At 40.3% G+C, this 16,373-nt stretch overlaps 1 protein-coding gene across 23 annotated transcripts in view; it reads right to left on the bottom strand.

Annotated features, from left to right (window-relative positions):
• The window catches only part of rbfox3a (RNA binding fox-1 homolog 3a), a 1,527,015-nt gene that overhangs the window by 234,140 nt on the left and 1,276,502 nt on the right, over window positions 1-16,373 (bottom strand). The window contains exon 1 of one of the 23 annotated variants that reach the window (XM_072558505.1): window positions 16,223-16,242. The exons of the other annotated variants lie outside the window; for them this stretch is intronic. The gene's annotated coding sequence lies outside the window, so the exon portion shown is untranslated. Of the gene's footprint in view, window positions 1-16,222; window positions 16,243-16,373 lie in introns of those variants that run through there. 23 annotated transcript variants of the gene reach the window in all.

The raw sequence follows: 16,373 nt of genomic DNA, 5'->3' as shown, positions 1-16,373 counted from the left end.
TCACCGATGATGCCAGACCTGCTGTGTTTCTCCAGAGTTTTGTACTTCATTTTACATATCCAGCATCCTCAGTATTTTGTTTTTGAGCCCTACTGGCGTAGTCCTAAAGGGTAGGAGAGGGTATCGTCAGGAAACATGATAGAATGGCTGTGCTACAGAGCATCACTGCATGGCTCCCTGAAATGGATTCCATCCCATTGATAATTGGGCTGGGGTCCTTCTGGGATGGTAGCTAACTTCACAGGGCCAGTGATCCCGACAACAGTTTTGTGCGTTCACAGAGGAAGGGGGGAGGTGAAAAATGGTGATTGGCAGGGAAAGATGAGAAAGATGACCAGGTGAGTGATTTGCCAAGTGATCTGTTGGACCTGGCAGAAAAATGCCTGCTCCTATTGGTGCACATAGTGCTGCAAAGACTGTTGTCTCACAGATTCAGCCTGTCTTAACTCCTTTACATTGCCATATTTCCTAAAACCTGGGAAAACTTGGCCCAGAGGTTAAGAATAAACTGTTTAAGTGCATGTATGCAGTTACGTGGCATTGTTTAGATGATCAACCTCCTTGCCATAACTGAATTAATCTCTCGGCTCTTGTGCTGTCTCCATTTAAACGACAAGAGCAAGAGCTTAGTTCTGGTTTCAGATTTCTTGCCTTAAAACATTTCCCATGATTCTCAGCCACCCGCTTTTGGGTGTTCCCATCCAACTTGAACTTGTTGGCTAGGTTATGACACCATTTGAAGTCTCAATAACCTTTCTGAAAGCTCTTTGAAAATACTGCCTGCAATAAACAGAAATTTAATTTAATCAAGATCGTCTGGTACCAGAAAAGATTTTTCGCTTTGACAGCTTTAGTGCTTTGACTACTGTAAAGCAGTTTCAGTTTCAGACCATTACTTTGACAATATTAAGTATTATATATCGAAACATGGAAAATAAGAGCAGCATTAGGCTATTTGGCCCTTCAAGCCTGCTGCACCATTCAATGTGATTATGGCTGATCGTCCAACTCAGTAACCTCCTCCCACTTTCTCCCCACACCCTTTGATCTCTTTCATCCCAAGAACTACATCTTCTTGAAAACATCCAATGTTTTGGCCTCAAATAATTTCTGTGACAGAGAATTCTCCAGGCTCGTCACTGTCTTGATAAATAAGTTTCTCAGGCCTAAATGGCCTACCCCATATCCTTAGATGGTAATGCCTGGCTCTGGTTTTGAATGATGACCACAAGCATTTATTAATTTATGGTGTGCTGATTACAAATCCTCCCATCAATACCGTAATAATGGTCTTAATAGTTTGATTTTAAGACAAAGTTTCTCGTAGATTCTTCAAGGTATTCTATGAGTAGTGTGCAGGATTGGATTTGCAGGAAAATGTGTTTCAGCAACAACATCTTGTATTTACATAGCACATTTGATGCAATAAAACATCCCAATACAGGACCATCTTAATGTAAAACAACACAAAACCACATCGGGCAAGACAGACAGCTAATCAAAAGCTTGATCAGAGCCGGAGGGAGGATTTAAGAAGTAAATTAAGGAAAAGGTCAGCGAGGTAGAGAAGTTTTGTTGTCCTTTTAGTGCCAAGATAGCTGAAGGCAAGGCCACTATTGGTGGAGCAATGAAGATCAGAAATGGGTCAGTTAGACTCGAAATGTCAGCTCTTTTCTCTCCTTAAGATGCTGCCAGACCTGCTGAGATTTTCCAGCATTTTCTCTTTTGGTTTCAGATTCCAGCATCCGCAGTAATTTGCTTTTATCAGAAATGTCTTGCAGGATATGGAACTGTAAGAAATTACATAAAGGGAAAGGGCATGGGGCACTTGAGAAAAAGGTCTGAATTTTAAAATTGAGGCATTGCTTGTTCAAGAGCAAATACGACTCAATTGGTACAGACGAGATGGGTGAAGAAAATATTTTAATAAGGATTAGATATAAGTCAATTTTCAATAGTTAACAAATCTCACTCTTTCCTTTCAAAAGAACAGTGAAACAAAGGATTGTGGTCTCCCAGTCTCTAAATCACTGAACACCAAATTTATAATCGAAGACACATGGCAGGAGCTTGTGGAAGTCCTGATACATGAGCCTCATTTAAATTGTTGGCAGGCTATTTCCCTGCAGAACTCTCCATGTACATCCCTGACCCTGAGCGAGAGTTGGAGATGTCAGACAATTCCAGGGTGTTGCCTGGACAATGACCCAGGAAATGGCAGATTAAAATCTGGTCAAACACCTGAGCAACTACACAACTAATATTTGCCCCCACACCCTCCTGTCCAACACCCCAACCTTCCCGACAACCTGTCTATTCCCTGACCCAAATTATATAAACTGCCCCAGCATCTCACCGACTCAACCTACCAATCCTCATCACTTGGCACCCACAACCTGACCTAACCCAATTATCCCCTTAAATTGATCTAACTCTCACCGTTCCAGTCCACCCCCCGCAAGACAACTGTCCTGGCAAACTCTGACCTGACTTGAAGGACACTATTCCTTTCCTGGAGACCTGGGCTTTGAAGGTCCTGGATGAAATTTTCAATAGCATCTTCTTGGGGGAGTTTCCAACCACGATGACAAAACAATTACATTCGCTGCTTTGAAGATATAGTGCTGTGTTGAATGCTTATTTTAATTTGAAGGTATGGTGTCATGTTTAATCCTTATTTTCATTTGCTTTTTTACCAACTCAGGAAATGGTTCAGATAGTTATTGAGTGCCAGAATATATTCTTTCATGGGTGTGTTGATAGTGGAAACAATAAGAAGCTCCATGAGTTTGGACAATTGCAATTCAGTTTTGTGTGACCACCAAGTGTACCATGAAATATTGAACCTGAGTTGATGATAATTAGTAAGAAGTTGGGAGTCACAATCAGTGAGGCTATTGGACTGGCCTTGCAGTACACAGTTTGGGCAAGTCAGAAAATTTAACCAAATGCTGCCCATTTTTCTATACCAAAATCCCTTGCATTGGTGAGTAAAATGGAAAAATCATTATTTACTTACATGTGACAGGTACTCCTCTGAATTGTCAGTTGCCTGGAATAACTCCAAGATAAAGTAGGGATTTAAACATATTTTCATCCTATTAGGATTCCCATCTTGTATCTCCTGTTGTCTGGTGGGTGGGCATCTGTTTCTCTCAGAGTCCAGAAGGAGGGATAGAGACTATCGTCATCCTTAGCAGCTTAATGTTGAATACATGTCAGCTGCCCTGAATAGTTGATGAAAGCACGTCCTATTCATGCTCTGACTGCTCAATTTGAGTTTCCAATTAAGACAATATGAATTTTTGAACACACTGGCTCAAATGTGAAGTCTGAATTGATCTGAATACTGAACACTGATGTGGAGCCTGAAGGCCAGTTGACTGGCATTTGAATGCTGCTACCTTCAATGGGAAAATGATGCCAGTTATTGGTTGGGTTGCTAGATGGAGATGTACTGACATGAGTATTTCACCTCAGGGAGGGAAAGAAGAGACTGACGAGGCCCGGAAGAATGAGCTCATTTTGTGAAACATGGTTTTGGATGGCTGAGATTCACAACATCTGAACAGGGCTATTGGACCAAAACACTGCTTTAAAATGAATACAATGAATAAATAAAACATCTTTTCCCTATTACTGCAGCTACTGGTGCACGAAATCCAATGTATAATGAGGGTATGCACTCGCAGAATGGATTAACAGCAGAACACGAGAAAACAGGCACAGAAGTGAGGAATATACTCATGTGAAAGCACAGAACCCAGTAATATAATCCCCACTATGCAGGAATAAATTTTTAACTGTATATTGATCAGAACAGCAGTGTTTCACATTTATCTGCTTTGCTGGCTCAGCTTCAAGTATCTTTCTCAACCTGCAGCAAGCCATCACTTGTCTGCTGACTACGGAGAGACATTGTTACAAACTATTGAGAAGTCCACACTTCCAACTGAACTGCTACCCATGCTCCCTGAACACAGACATGAGTCCACAAGCAACGTCCAAAGGGAAACTGTGAAATCAGAAAATCAAATGCTCAGGCCTAGGGACAAATTACAATTGACCACACAGAAAAATGTTGATTGGTGTCCTAACTCAGTGTAGGTTAATAATGTTCAGAAGCATTTCAAATCAAATGGTCTTCTTCTGGCTAAAGGTGCACTAAAATATTTTTGTGAGCAGATTTGTTCAGAATACAAACCCACAACTGCATCTAAACAAGGCAAACATCTTTTAGAACAGTAGTCCTCCATTCCCCATCAAATTGCAAAAATGTGTCTGCATTCTTCAAGCTTGACTGCTTAGAAACAAAGGATGTCTTCTGACCCCAAATTAAAAGAAATTTAAGGTTATTTTCTTCTGAGCATAAATGCTAGTGTTGAGCACATTCAGTGAATGTGTTAATCAAATCTTTTTCTTTTTGTTACCATTCAGTCATGCAATGAATACATCGCTGGCCAGGCCAGCATTTGTCACCCATTCCTTTTTGCCATGAGAAGGTGGTGATAAGCAACCTACTTGAACCACCTGCATGTTTGTTGGGTCCACTTACTGAACAGTTAAAATGGAGTTCCAGGACTTTAATCCCATCCTGATTTGCTTCCGAGAAACTAGTGGTGAGCCACCTTCTTGAGTCATCATGTGGTATAATTGCTCTCACAATGCTGTGAGACATCAGTTTCACGTATTTGACTCAGTGACAGTGAAGTATTAATCACACAAGTGACATTGCTGCCTCTGTGCATTGTTGGTGGAGGGTAAGGGGTTCAAAGGAAGTGAACTGCTTTTTCCTGGATGGCTTTGAGCTTATTGTATGCTGTTTAAATTCTACCATCCAGACAAGTGGAGATTATTCCATCACTGATTTGTGTCTTGCAGAACTTTTAGTCTCTGACCTGCTATAGTCGTCACAATATTTATATGCCTGGCTCAATTCAGTCAGTGGTCATTCTCAAGGGTTTTTTTGATTTATTCATTTGCGGGACGTGGACATTGCTGGCTTGCCAGCATTTATTGACCATCCCTAGTTGTTGTTGAGAAGGTGGTGGTGAGTTGCCTTTTGAACTGCTGTGGGTTGACCCACAATGCCATGAGGGAAGGAATTCCAGGATTTTGACACAGTGACAGTGAAAGAATGGTGATATATTTCCAAGTCAGGATGGTGAGTGGCTTGAAGGGGAATGTGAAGGTGGTGGTGCTGTCATGTATTTGCTGCCCTTGTCCTTCTTGATGGAAGTGGTCGTGGGTTTAGCAGGTGCTGTATGATAGTATACACTGCTGCTAGTGAGTGTTGGCAGTGGAGAGAATGGATGTTTGTGGGTGTGGTGCCAATCAAGTGGACTGCATTGTCCTGAATCGGTGTCAAGCTTCTAGAGTGTTGTTGGAGTTGCACTTATCCAGGCAAGTGGGGTGTATTCCAACACATTCCTGACTTGTACCTAGTGGACATGCTTTGGGGAGTCAGGTGGTGTGTTACTTACCTCAGTATTGCTTGCCTCTGATCTGCTCTTGTAACTGCTGTGTTTCTGTGGTGAGTCCAGTCGAGTTTTTGGTCAATGATGACCCTCAGGATGTTGACAGTGGGGGAGTTAGTGATGGTAACATCATTGAATGTCAAGGGGCAGTAGTTAGACGGACTCTTATTGATGATGTACTGGATTAGTGGTGGTGGAAGAGCACAGCAGTTCAGGCAGCATCCAATGAGCAGCGAAATCGACATTTCGGGCAAAAGCCCTTCATCAGGTATTGATGATGTTCATAGTCCGGCATTTGTGTGGCACAAATGTTACTTCCCACTTGTCAACCCAAACCTGGGTATTGCCTAGATCTTGTTTTATTTGTACATGGACTGATTCAGTACCTGATGAATTGTGAATGGTGCTGAACATTGTGCAATCATTGGTGAACATCCCCACTTCTGATCTTATGATTGAGCGAGGGTCATTGATAAAGCAGTTGAAGATGGTTGGGCCTGGGACACTACTCTGAAGAACTCCTGCAGAGATTTCCTGGAGCTGAGATGACTGACGTCCAACAACCATAACCATCTTCCTATGTGTCAGATATGACTCTGACCACCAGAGAATTTGACCCCTGATACCCATAATTTCCAGTTTTGCTAGGGCTCCTTGATGCCATACTTGGTTGAATGCAGCCTTTATATCAAGGGCTGTCACTCTTACCTCATCTCCAGAATTCATGCATGTCTGAACTACAGCTGTTATGAGATCAGAAGCTGAGTGGTCCTGGCAGAGAATAGTGAGGAATTCAACAATTATCATGCCGTTGAATGTTAGGTGGTGGTAGTTAGATTCGCTCTTGTTTGAAATGGTAATTATCTGCCATTTGTGTGGCGGAATGTTACTTGCCAGTTAGCAGCACATACCTGGACCTTGTTCAGTCTTGTTGCACATGGCACATGTGCTGATTTGGCCTCTGAGGAGTTGTAGTTCTAATGTTATTGGAGAGTTAGAAAAATGAAGTTCCTCAGGTCAGTAAAATTCTTACCATAGTATACTCAATATACATACAAAATTCAAGTTACCAGAAATGCCTGATCAGTTGGGTTAATGGCCCTATTAACTAGAAATTGCTATTAACATGGTGAGCTATACACATTTATCATGTAGTTGACACATCAGTTTTCAATGCAGTTTGAGCTTGTTACAGGTCACTGTGCACCAAGGGAGAGATGCAATATTTCTTTCATGTTTTCTTGCTTTTTGACCAATCCATTTGGCATCAACACATTTGTAAAATTGTTTACCATTGTCAAATAATGACCATAGATAGGATCAATTTCCCTGAAGAAAGCTAATTTTAAAATATATTCTGAAGAGAGCAATTTGATCAACTGGCATATTATTATGCTTCAATGATTGATCACCTTCAGTTAGCAGGGGATAAGTCCAACAGAAAAGAGGAACAAGCTTTGTTCATAAGCTGACTATTCACTATTGTAAGATAATCAGTTTTGCAAGCCTCAAACAGGTTTTCGTGAACAAATATTCACTGACCATGATAACCTAACATTTAGCTCCTGAGCTACTGAAGACTCATTTGTTTTTGATGATTTTAGTTTTATGATACTCTTGTCTCACAATTTCAACTTGCAGTTTCATGCCGTGTTTTACTTCTTAGCTGCTTGCAAACTCAGCAGCTTTTGAAAACTGTGACCTCCAATCTACTACGGTCCTCACGGTTAAATGTGTAAAACATCCTCTTTATAGCACATCTCTCAGTGCAACACACTTGCAATGCTCCCAAAGGAGCATAATAAAAGGAATCCACTGTTATTTTGCTGCAAATTTCTGACATTGAGTCATCTTAAATTCTAAACATAGATTCAATTCCTTAATCATTTTTCCCCAAATGAAATGAGGTGAAACAAATTATTTTTCAATAGCTTTCATTTAGAATTACCCATTCAGAGAGATCTAGGTATCAGTGACCACTGGGTGGGTGCATAAAACTGCAAGTTTTATCAGAGGGTCAACTTGCTGCGAGATATGTACGAGCTGTACAACATTGCTCCAATGACGCTGACTTGTGGGGGTAAAGTACAAGTCTTTGCCCGAGAAAACTTTGGAGTGTTACACTTTCTTATGCTTTGATTTTGCAAATGCCTTGTGCAGCTTGGAATTTTTAAAACAAAGTTTTAAAAAAATATAGATACAGGACAATGTAATGGTGAGAATATGGTGTTGACTGTATCATCAGTGGTCTGTATTGTATCTTATGGATACAGAGATGCAGGAAGTACTGAATGGAGAATGTTCGCACACAGAAAGACCTCACCACGACTCAGGGTAGCACGGGTGGCTCAGTAGTTAGCACTGATACTTCGCAGCGCCATGTACCTGGGTTCAATTCCAGCCTTGGTTGAATGAAGTTGTGGAGTTTGCACATTTTCCCTCTGTCTGCGTGGGTTTCATCTGGGTGCTCCAATTTCCTCCCACATTCCAAAGATGTGCAGATTAGTTGAATTGGCCATGCTAAAATTGCCCATAGTGTTCAGGGATGTGTAGGTTAGGTGCATTAGTCAGGATAAATGCAGAGTAATAGGGTAGGGGAATGGGTTACTCTTTGGAGGGTCAGTGTGGACTTGTTGGGCTGAAGGGCCTGTTTCCACACTGTAGGTATTCTATGATTCTATAAACTCACTACAGCAATCAGCCTGAAATACCTCCAAATATAATACGTTTGCTAACAGTTTAGCAACTATCATTTTACGTACACTGGTGAAATTTGACTCAAGTTCTCTCAATGTCTCAATTAAACATGGAAAGCTTGAACTTCAGGCAAATATTACCTCTGAAATGTTGAAAATACACACTTTTGAACATCCTGCAAACTACTACAGTCTTCTTCTTCAAATAGAGAGGCAGTAAGCTATGAATTTCTGTAAAATGAAATGAATATTTGTTTTGTTTCTAGAGTTGTTTTTGCTCTGTGTATGATTCAATATACCAAGCCATTTCTCACTATCAAAATAAATATTTTATATGTGTTACACACATTAAAATATCACACTCCTTACCATGAAGTCTTGCTGTGACAATTAAATGAATAATTATAGTGTCCAAATATAAAGTGTTTCCTGACTGCCTGATTTTGCCCAGCACAAGAAGTCTTATTTAGTACCATGGCACAATTTCACTAAAAGAATGAAGAACATTTAAATTACAAATAATTTTCAAAGTTGTTTGTGAAATATATAGTTTGTAACAGGAAATGGTTCTCCATTTTTAAAACTTTTTCAATTCACTTGCACAAAGAATTATTAAATTGGCTGATGTGACCAGAACAAATGATCACTTTTTACATGATGAGGAATCGACTATAAGGAGACTCCTGGACCATGAATTTCAAAAGAGGAAGACCGCAAAAGGCTACAGCACAGAAGAATTTGGCATTCCTACATAAATAACAAAAAAGTTATCAAGCAGGTTCAGCAGGTAACAAGAAAGACAAATGGAATGTTGCCTTGTAGTTCAAAGGGAATGGGGTACAACAATAGGGAAGCCTTGCTAGAACTATACAAAACACTGATCAGATTATACCTGGAGAACTGTGAACAATTTTGGTCCCTTTACCTAAAGGAGGATACACTGTCATTTGAGGGAGTCCAAGGAAGACTTACTAGGTTGAGGGATTGTCATATGACGAAATATTGTGTAGGTGGACCTGTACTGTTTGTAGTTTAGAAGGATAAGATACAACCTTATTAAAAGACCAGTTGTAGGAGCAGAAGTAGGTAATTCAGCTGATTGGGTCTCCTACAGGAACTTGACAGAGGAGATGCAGAGAGGTAGTTTCCCCTTGAAGGAGAGTCGAAGATCAGAGGACTTAATCTCAAAATAAGGGTCACCCAGTTAGGACAGAAATAAGGAGGAATATCTTCTCTCAGAGGGCAGTGAACCTGGGGAAGTCTTCACCACAGTGACTGTGGAGGCTGCATTATGAAGTATACTCAAGGCTGAGATAGACAGATTTTTCATCAGTAAAGGTATCAAGGATTATGCAGAGAAGACAGGAAAGTAGAGTTGATGATTGTCAGATCAGCCATGATCTCGTTAAATGATAGAGCACTTGCAATGGCCTTTTTTCTGCTCCTACATATTATGTATCTCTTATAATCTTAAATATAAAAGAGTAAGTTTATGATCTTTATTTGAAATTCAAGTGCAGTGGTGCTAGTTTCATCCCAGTCACAGTAAGGAATTGGATACATGTCATGTTTACACTCCTAGACTCGAAAGGAATTGTTACATGAATCCATTTGACCCTGTTACATTTTCAAAAAGATAGAAATCTGCTCTGATGCCAGATAGCATTAGTGGTTAGTACAGAGCAGTTCACTAATAAGAATAAATGTAAGAATCTACACGAGATGAGTTTATGGAAAAGTGTGGATCTGGCTGTAGATTAACCCTTCTCCAATGCAAAATTACATTCCGTGTTTGATTAAATGTCTCCAGTGGCCTACCTTTAAGATCCTGCTGTTGTTTTCTGAAGTCAATAAAGCTTCACGACCGTGTGTCATTATAATTCATGCCAAAATGACTGCATGCCTATGGACTGCAATGTCAGCTTATATATGTCACCTATTGTTCTGATAAAGATCAACATAAACAGACAAGTGGTTACAGTCCAAATATTTAATATTTGATATGATATCATCAATTCAATTGTCTCTCATCCATAGCTTGTGCAGAAGTATCAGAATACACCCTATCCACCTGTTCTCATGTCATTATGAATTACTGTGTGTTCCTTTGCTCTCTCACTCTTTTAGCAAAGAAGACAATGACTCGAGTTGTGCATGTTAGTTGGCAAAGCAGGCATTTTCACAGAAGGTGGCATAATTATGGGTTGGAGTTGGAGTTGGAATCTGTTGGGTACCCAAAGCCCTCATTATGATTTGGAATATGAGCTGTCTGTGCATTTGAAGAAAGGCTTTGGTGGCCATTCCTGGACTGACCCGCAACTTCATCTAATTAGTCATTCGTAAAGCTCGAGTCTTCTTCTGGATCTTTAAAATCTATCACAAAATTGCCAGATGGAAAGACACAGTTTGATGTTGACCAGAATAGTTGCTAGCCAATGATCTACAGTTTCACTCTTATTTCTGCCTGTACATAATTAGCTCATATAAGAACTAGTCGTCAATTCCAACCATAGAACTGACCCCATCCCTTCATCGTGGCAAGGGGTCAGCATCAGGCCAAAGTTGTAGATTCAAGTCCTGCCCCATTAAATTTCCATCATCGGAACTTGAGTTCTAGGTGTTATTACCTCCTGAAGAATACAATATTTGAGGCTGGAGTTACCATAATACTCAGAATTTGTAACAGGATGCTATCAAATCTAGAGTGCACATGGTATGGCATAAATTATATAATATCTGCTAGCACCATTAACGATGGTGAAAGAAAGAAAACGGAGTAGAAGGAAATAAATTAGGAAGGCAGAATGAGTTAAGGATAAACAAATAATAACTGCATGAACAGAAACATCGTACAGAGTCAGAAATAATGACAGATTGTTATATTCTTCTCTAAATATCCACTGGGTGGCATGGTGGCTCAGTGATTAGCACTGCTGCCTCACAGCGCCAGGGACCTTATTTGATTCCATCCTTGGGCGACTGTCTGTGTGGAGTTTGCACATTCTCCCCATTTCTGTGTGGATTTCCTCTGATTTCCTCTCTCAGTCCAAAGATGTGCAGGTTAGGTGGATGAGTATGAGTAATGCAGGTTGATAGGGTGGGGTTTGGGCGTGGGTCAGGTGCAATGCTCTTTGGAGGGTCAGCATGGATTCGATTGGCTGAATGGCCTGCTTCCACACTGTAGGGATTCTATGATCTGCCTCTGAGTAAATTTGTTGGAGATCTGCTCTCAAATTTGCACCCATCTTAATTTGTAGTTATCAACTGGGGGATATCCAAGGGAGACAAATGTCATTGCTCATCTCATCTCCAGTTCTTTGCTAAAATGCCTAAACTTCATTCAACACCTGACAGAAAGTAAAGAGTTAAGATTTCATGCTTAGCTGGGAATTGCAGACATAGTGATTAAGTGGAGTATCATTATGAAACATTCATGGGAGTTTGGGTGAGTGAGGGAAGGTGGAGTTAGAAACTGTGTCTGAAAAATTCTGAATTGTAATGATCTTCAAAAGTCCCATCTTAGATATTTTGTTTAAAAAGCCTTTAAGTATATAAGATCATAGACAAGACCTAATAAAAGCATTGCCCTAAACAAGTTAATGTCTGCATTAGGGGAAACATCCCAAGAGTCAAAATTAAGAATTTTGTAGATAAACTGTTGTGGCATATTGCATGAACTAAGGCTATAAAAAACTAACAGCTAGTCATTATGAACCCACAATAATGATTTTTTAATAGTTCTCAAACAGTTAATGAGCCACTTAACCAGTAAAGATGTTGGAAATTTCATTAATCTGACCACAGAGTGGGCAATTGTACCAGAAAATGGCCCAGAGCCGACAGAAAATGTTGCTTCAGCAATGATGCAGTGCAAATCATCAGATACTTCTGGCCATAGAAGATACTCCCTGAATAAGTAACAGAAGCAACAAACACAGATGCATGTCATGAGGGTAGTAAACATAGAAGTACCTAGATGGAAGACTATATGAGGACTTCATCAACAGTTTCCTGAAACACACAGCATGCAACAGAAAACTAGCTTTTAAAATTTTTCTTTACTGTTGCTCATTCATTGTCGTACAACAGGATCGCCAGAGCAGTGCATCACAGAGAAGCAACCCATCAGTTCATGCATTATATCAATACTCCACCATTTTGATTTATAATAGTTCATTTTCTATAAATAGCGACAAAGCAGAATATTTGCCTCAATACACTCACAATCATCAAGAACCACCTTGCAGCACTAACGTGATTGGCCAAGACATGAAACAGGCACAACCTCAATAGAACTGCTCTCAGTGCTGTCAAGTGACATTTATGTTGTCTGATTTACACCTTCTTGTAACCTTTGAGAAAACAATTGTCAAATTAATGTCCGTTCATCGATGCTGTATTTGGCAAGTTGTTAACTTGTACCACAGGAAATTTCACTGCATCTGCTAAAACTCATTTTTGTGTTCAAATTCATTACACCACTGTAATGAAGACGACAATGTTTTGAACAACAAGCACAGTGTAGTAAGAAGGCACTAGAGCCCCATGTTCCAATGATGAGAATTCAAAGGGCACCCATCAGTGCTTCATTAGTTAAGAAATATGGGACTTGAACTCACATCTCAGGAACACTGCTTGTATCCATTTAATTCCCAAATCTAAAACCATTCCTGAAAGTGAAATTAACTCACACAGGAGTTCCAGTACTCACTGTGGATGAGTCGGAGGTGAGTGGGTGGGTGGTTATATGAACTGGCGGCATGTTAATGAAGGTTCTCCAACTCACCCAAGGACATGCCAGAGGCATTTTGAAGCCTCAGCCTCTTTAATGCATTGTCAGCTAATGGGCAGATATCAGTCTCTGGAAAAATACTATCCCTTGGCTGGCAGCTGTGGGAATTGGATTCTGGAATTACCTATTCGAAAAGCAAAGCAAATCCCAGGGCCGTGTGATAACCTCCTCATTTGCCAAGTTTGGGACGAGTCGTCAGCCACTAAGTCTGTACAGGGAATACTCCTTGGTAATGTGCAGCAACGTTTGTGTCCTTCCATTTTGGCCTGTATGAAGGCCCCAGTGGCAGAGGCTGAATGTGCAGAATTCCAGAATGAGGGAAGGGAGGGTAGGCAATAAGTAACAGGACCAGTGCAGGCATGTTGTGCTGAATGACTTTCTTCTGTGATAGAATGACCCTTGTGATTCTGGTGACTCTAGATTTGAAAGGGAGTCTGAAGCAGGGGGCCAGGTGACTGTGTTAAAATTGCAGGAGGCTAATGATGTCATTAGACACAGATCTACATATAAAGCAGGAAACCAGCTTTGCCCTTGATTAAAGTTGTAACACTTGGGTTTGGCCACTTTATAGGTGAATAACACAGGGCATTTTAGCTGTGTTCTTTAACTGCCTAACTTGTTAAAAAAAATCAATTATATTTGGCAAGAAACACTAAGTCTGTTTCTCTCTCTCCAGCAATGCCCCAGACCTGCTGAGCTTTCCCAGCACATTCTGATTTTATTTTAAGTTCACAGCATCTGCAGTATTTTGTTTTCATTGAACTGCCTATTTGCCTGGTTTTCACTGGTCATATATGATTAAAATCACTGCCGTCATGACAATAGATCCTTGAGTTAACATGACAATGATCACACTGCTTATTTTGAAGTACAGAATTTGAAGGGAGGTAAAAGGTAGTTTTGTCATACACATACATTATTCATTCTGCGTATCCATAGGTGAAAGAACATTTGGGTTGTCCCATCAGTAAACATCATTCAAAGTTCTTTCAGAAATTTATATGAAAGGCACACAATCCTCAATCCTGTGGAGGTCAAAGATGGCAGTAAGCTTTTACAAGAGTGAAAGAATGTCTGCAACACATTACTGGTAGATTAAATACATACAATGATTCACAAGATGAATTCTGATATACAGCATAATGCTGCTATCCAACAGCGAGCTGTCATCGGCTAAAGTTCAGAAGTTCATTTCAGCTCATTCTACTTCAGCTGAGAAAATAATCAAAGTTATAGCACACGTGCACTAATATTAGTGGATATAAAGCTCCATAATCACAACAAATTGCATGATGATTTTTGTCTCTTGGCTACGAGGCTCACAAAACCAAAGTTCACTATCAACCTTCTCGTGCATTAAGAAATTGCTGGCGTTGCCTCAGAACTATGAACCGAATGAATGCAGATAGCTCAGGTTGGTACTTTAGTAGGTAAGGATGTTTTCAAATGACAAGACTTTAGCTCCAGTGATGCAATTCAAGCTCAGAGGCTTGGAAATGAAACTTTTAAAATTTGTTAATTCTTACAATAGATTTATTCTCATGAACAAATAATTTGTTCTTTAAGATTTATAACGTTTTTTCCTATTATTCTTTTCTCTTTGGTTACTCTTGGCAATTTCTTTTTTTCACCCTACATGCGGGTCGTGGAATTTGGGAAGCTTCCCAAAATAACATTCTAATGTTTGAGAGAAAGTTCCTGCTATTAAACATATAACGTTACTTAAAAATTGTGTTATTTTCATTCAGTGTGGCTGCTACCAGAAGTTACTTCTTCTGCCCCAGGAAAGAGGTTGGAGACAGCCACCTGGGATGTAGATGCCAAGGCAGGCTATTTATAAAGGTCTGTCCCAGTTACAATAAAATTCATAAAACAGAAAGCAGTCGTCAAACCCTCATCCTTATTATGCCCTCACCCCTACACATTACGCATACCTATGCATGCCAACTTGTATCAAACCATATCCCATCCCCTATCTCTCTTTATACCTTAGATACCAAGCTGTTCTGTACACACTAGCCCTAGTACTCCTCCCTGTCAACCTATGCCCTTCCACCCCTCTGTTGCTCTTACCCTGCATGCTAAACTATGCCTGTCCACCCACCCCTCTGTTGCTCTTACCCTGCATGCTAAACTATGCCCTTCCACCCACCCCTCTGTTGCTCTTACCCTGCATGCTAAACTATGCCCTTCCACCCACCCCTCTGTTGCTCTTACCCTGCATGCTAAACTATGCCCTTCATCCACCCACATCTCCACGGTTTCTTAATTCCTCAACATTATAGTACTTCCATGCCTATTCATTCAATAATCACTCTGTACAGAACCAATTAACTCCTTTAGGAGCAAGTGGCTGTGTGGAAAAAAAGCTTTCAAAGTCACTCATTTATAACTTACTATTTCCTTTAAAAAAGGACATGTAAAAGCATCAATCATCCAAACACTTTAAGTATTAATTCTAGAAACGACAAGCTCTTGGCATCTCTTTATCTTGTGTATGTAAACATTGTGCAATTGACAAAGTAGAACATACAGCAAGAGCTGTCTAGCAAGAAATGTTTTCCTGGAGTGTTACTGTTCCAGCAAACTCATGGATACCTGAGCTCTCAGCCAAGCCTCTTCACACATTCTTGGTGGGTGAGTGGAGGAAAGAGCATGGCATGGGACAATGGGCAACACCTTTTGCACTTAGCTTTCAAAAGGATCCCTTATTGAGACGATAGTTCACACAAATCTGAGGGACCATGAATCACAGGTCCTCTAAAAGATCGTTTGGCTCCATGGATATTTGAAGGATTGGGTCATGACCATCCCTGCATGAGGCTGGCCAGATTGCGAATGCAGGGTAAAAACCAACACACATCCTTTACCCACAATGGTGACAACTGGGAACATGACTATGGGGTTGGGAATTTTGGGATCAGCAAACTGCCCTGACTCAATGAAAATCGAGCCTTTAATTATTGTTTTTCTCTCTCTAAATGACTTCATTTCATCCTATCTCTTTCTCTATCTTTTACACTGCATTTGCTAAGGCAATGGACTATTCATCACATTGCTCACCAAGGTTCTGGATGTACCATTGATTGAATCGCCAAATCATTCCAGGCAAGTTGTAGCACCATGGCATTTTAGGTTGAAGACTGAGGGAAAATCCTAAACTCAAACAAAATATACAACATTAAATTCCACTCCATTGTTTGTTCAGCCATGTGTGCAGTCCATTCCCACAATAATTGCATTTAGTTTCAGCCTACCTGAAATATTAACTCTGTTCATCTCTCCATGGATGTTATCTGACTTGCTGAGTATTTCCAGCTTCATCTGTTCTTGAATTACAGAAAAGCACCATCTTAGGGTACATATTTTCAAGAGGTGGATTAAGATTATTGTATCCACAGAGTTCTG

Source organism: Chiloscyllium punctatum, chromosome 39, assembly GCF_047496795.1.
Source record: "Chiloscyllium punctatum isolate Juve2018m chromosome 39, sChiPun1.3, whole genome shotgun sequence".
In the NCBI taxonomy this organism is placed as follows: Eukaryota; Metazoa; Chordata; class Chondrichthyes; order Orectolobiformes; family Hemiscylliidae; genus Chiloscyllium; species Chiloscyllium punctatum.
This window is presented reverse-complemented; position numbering and strand designations above follow the sequence as displayed.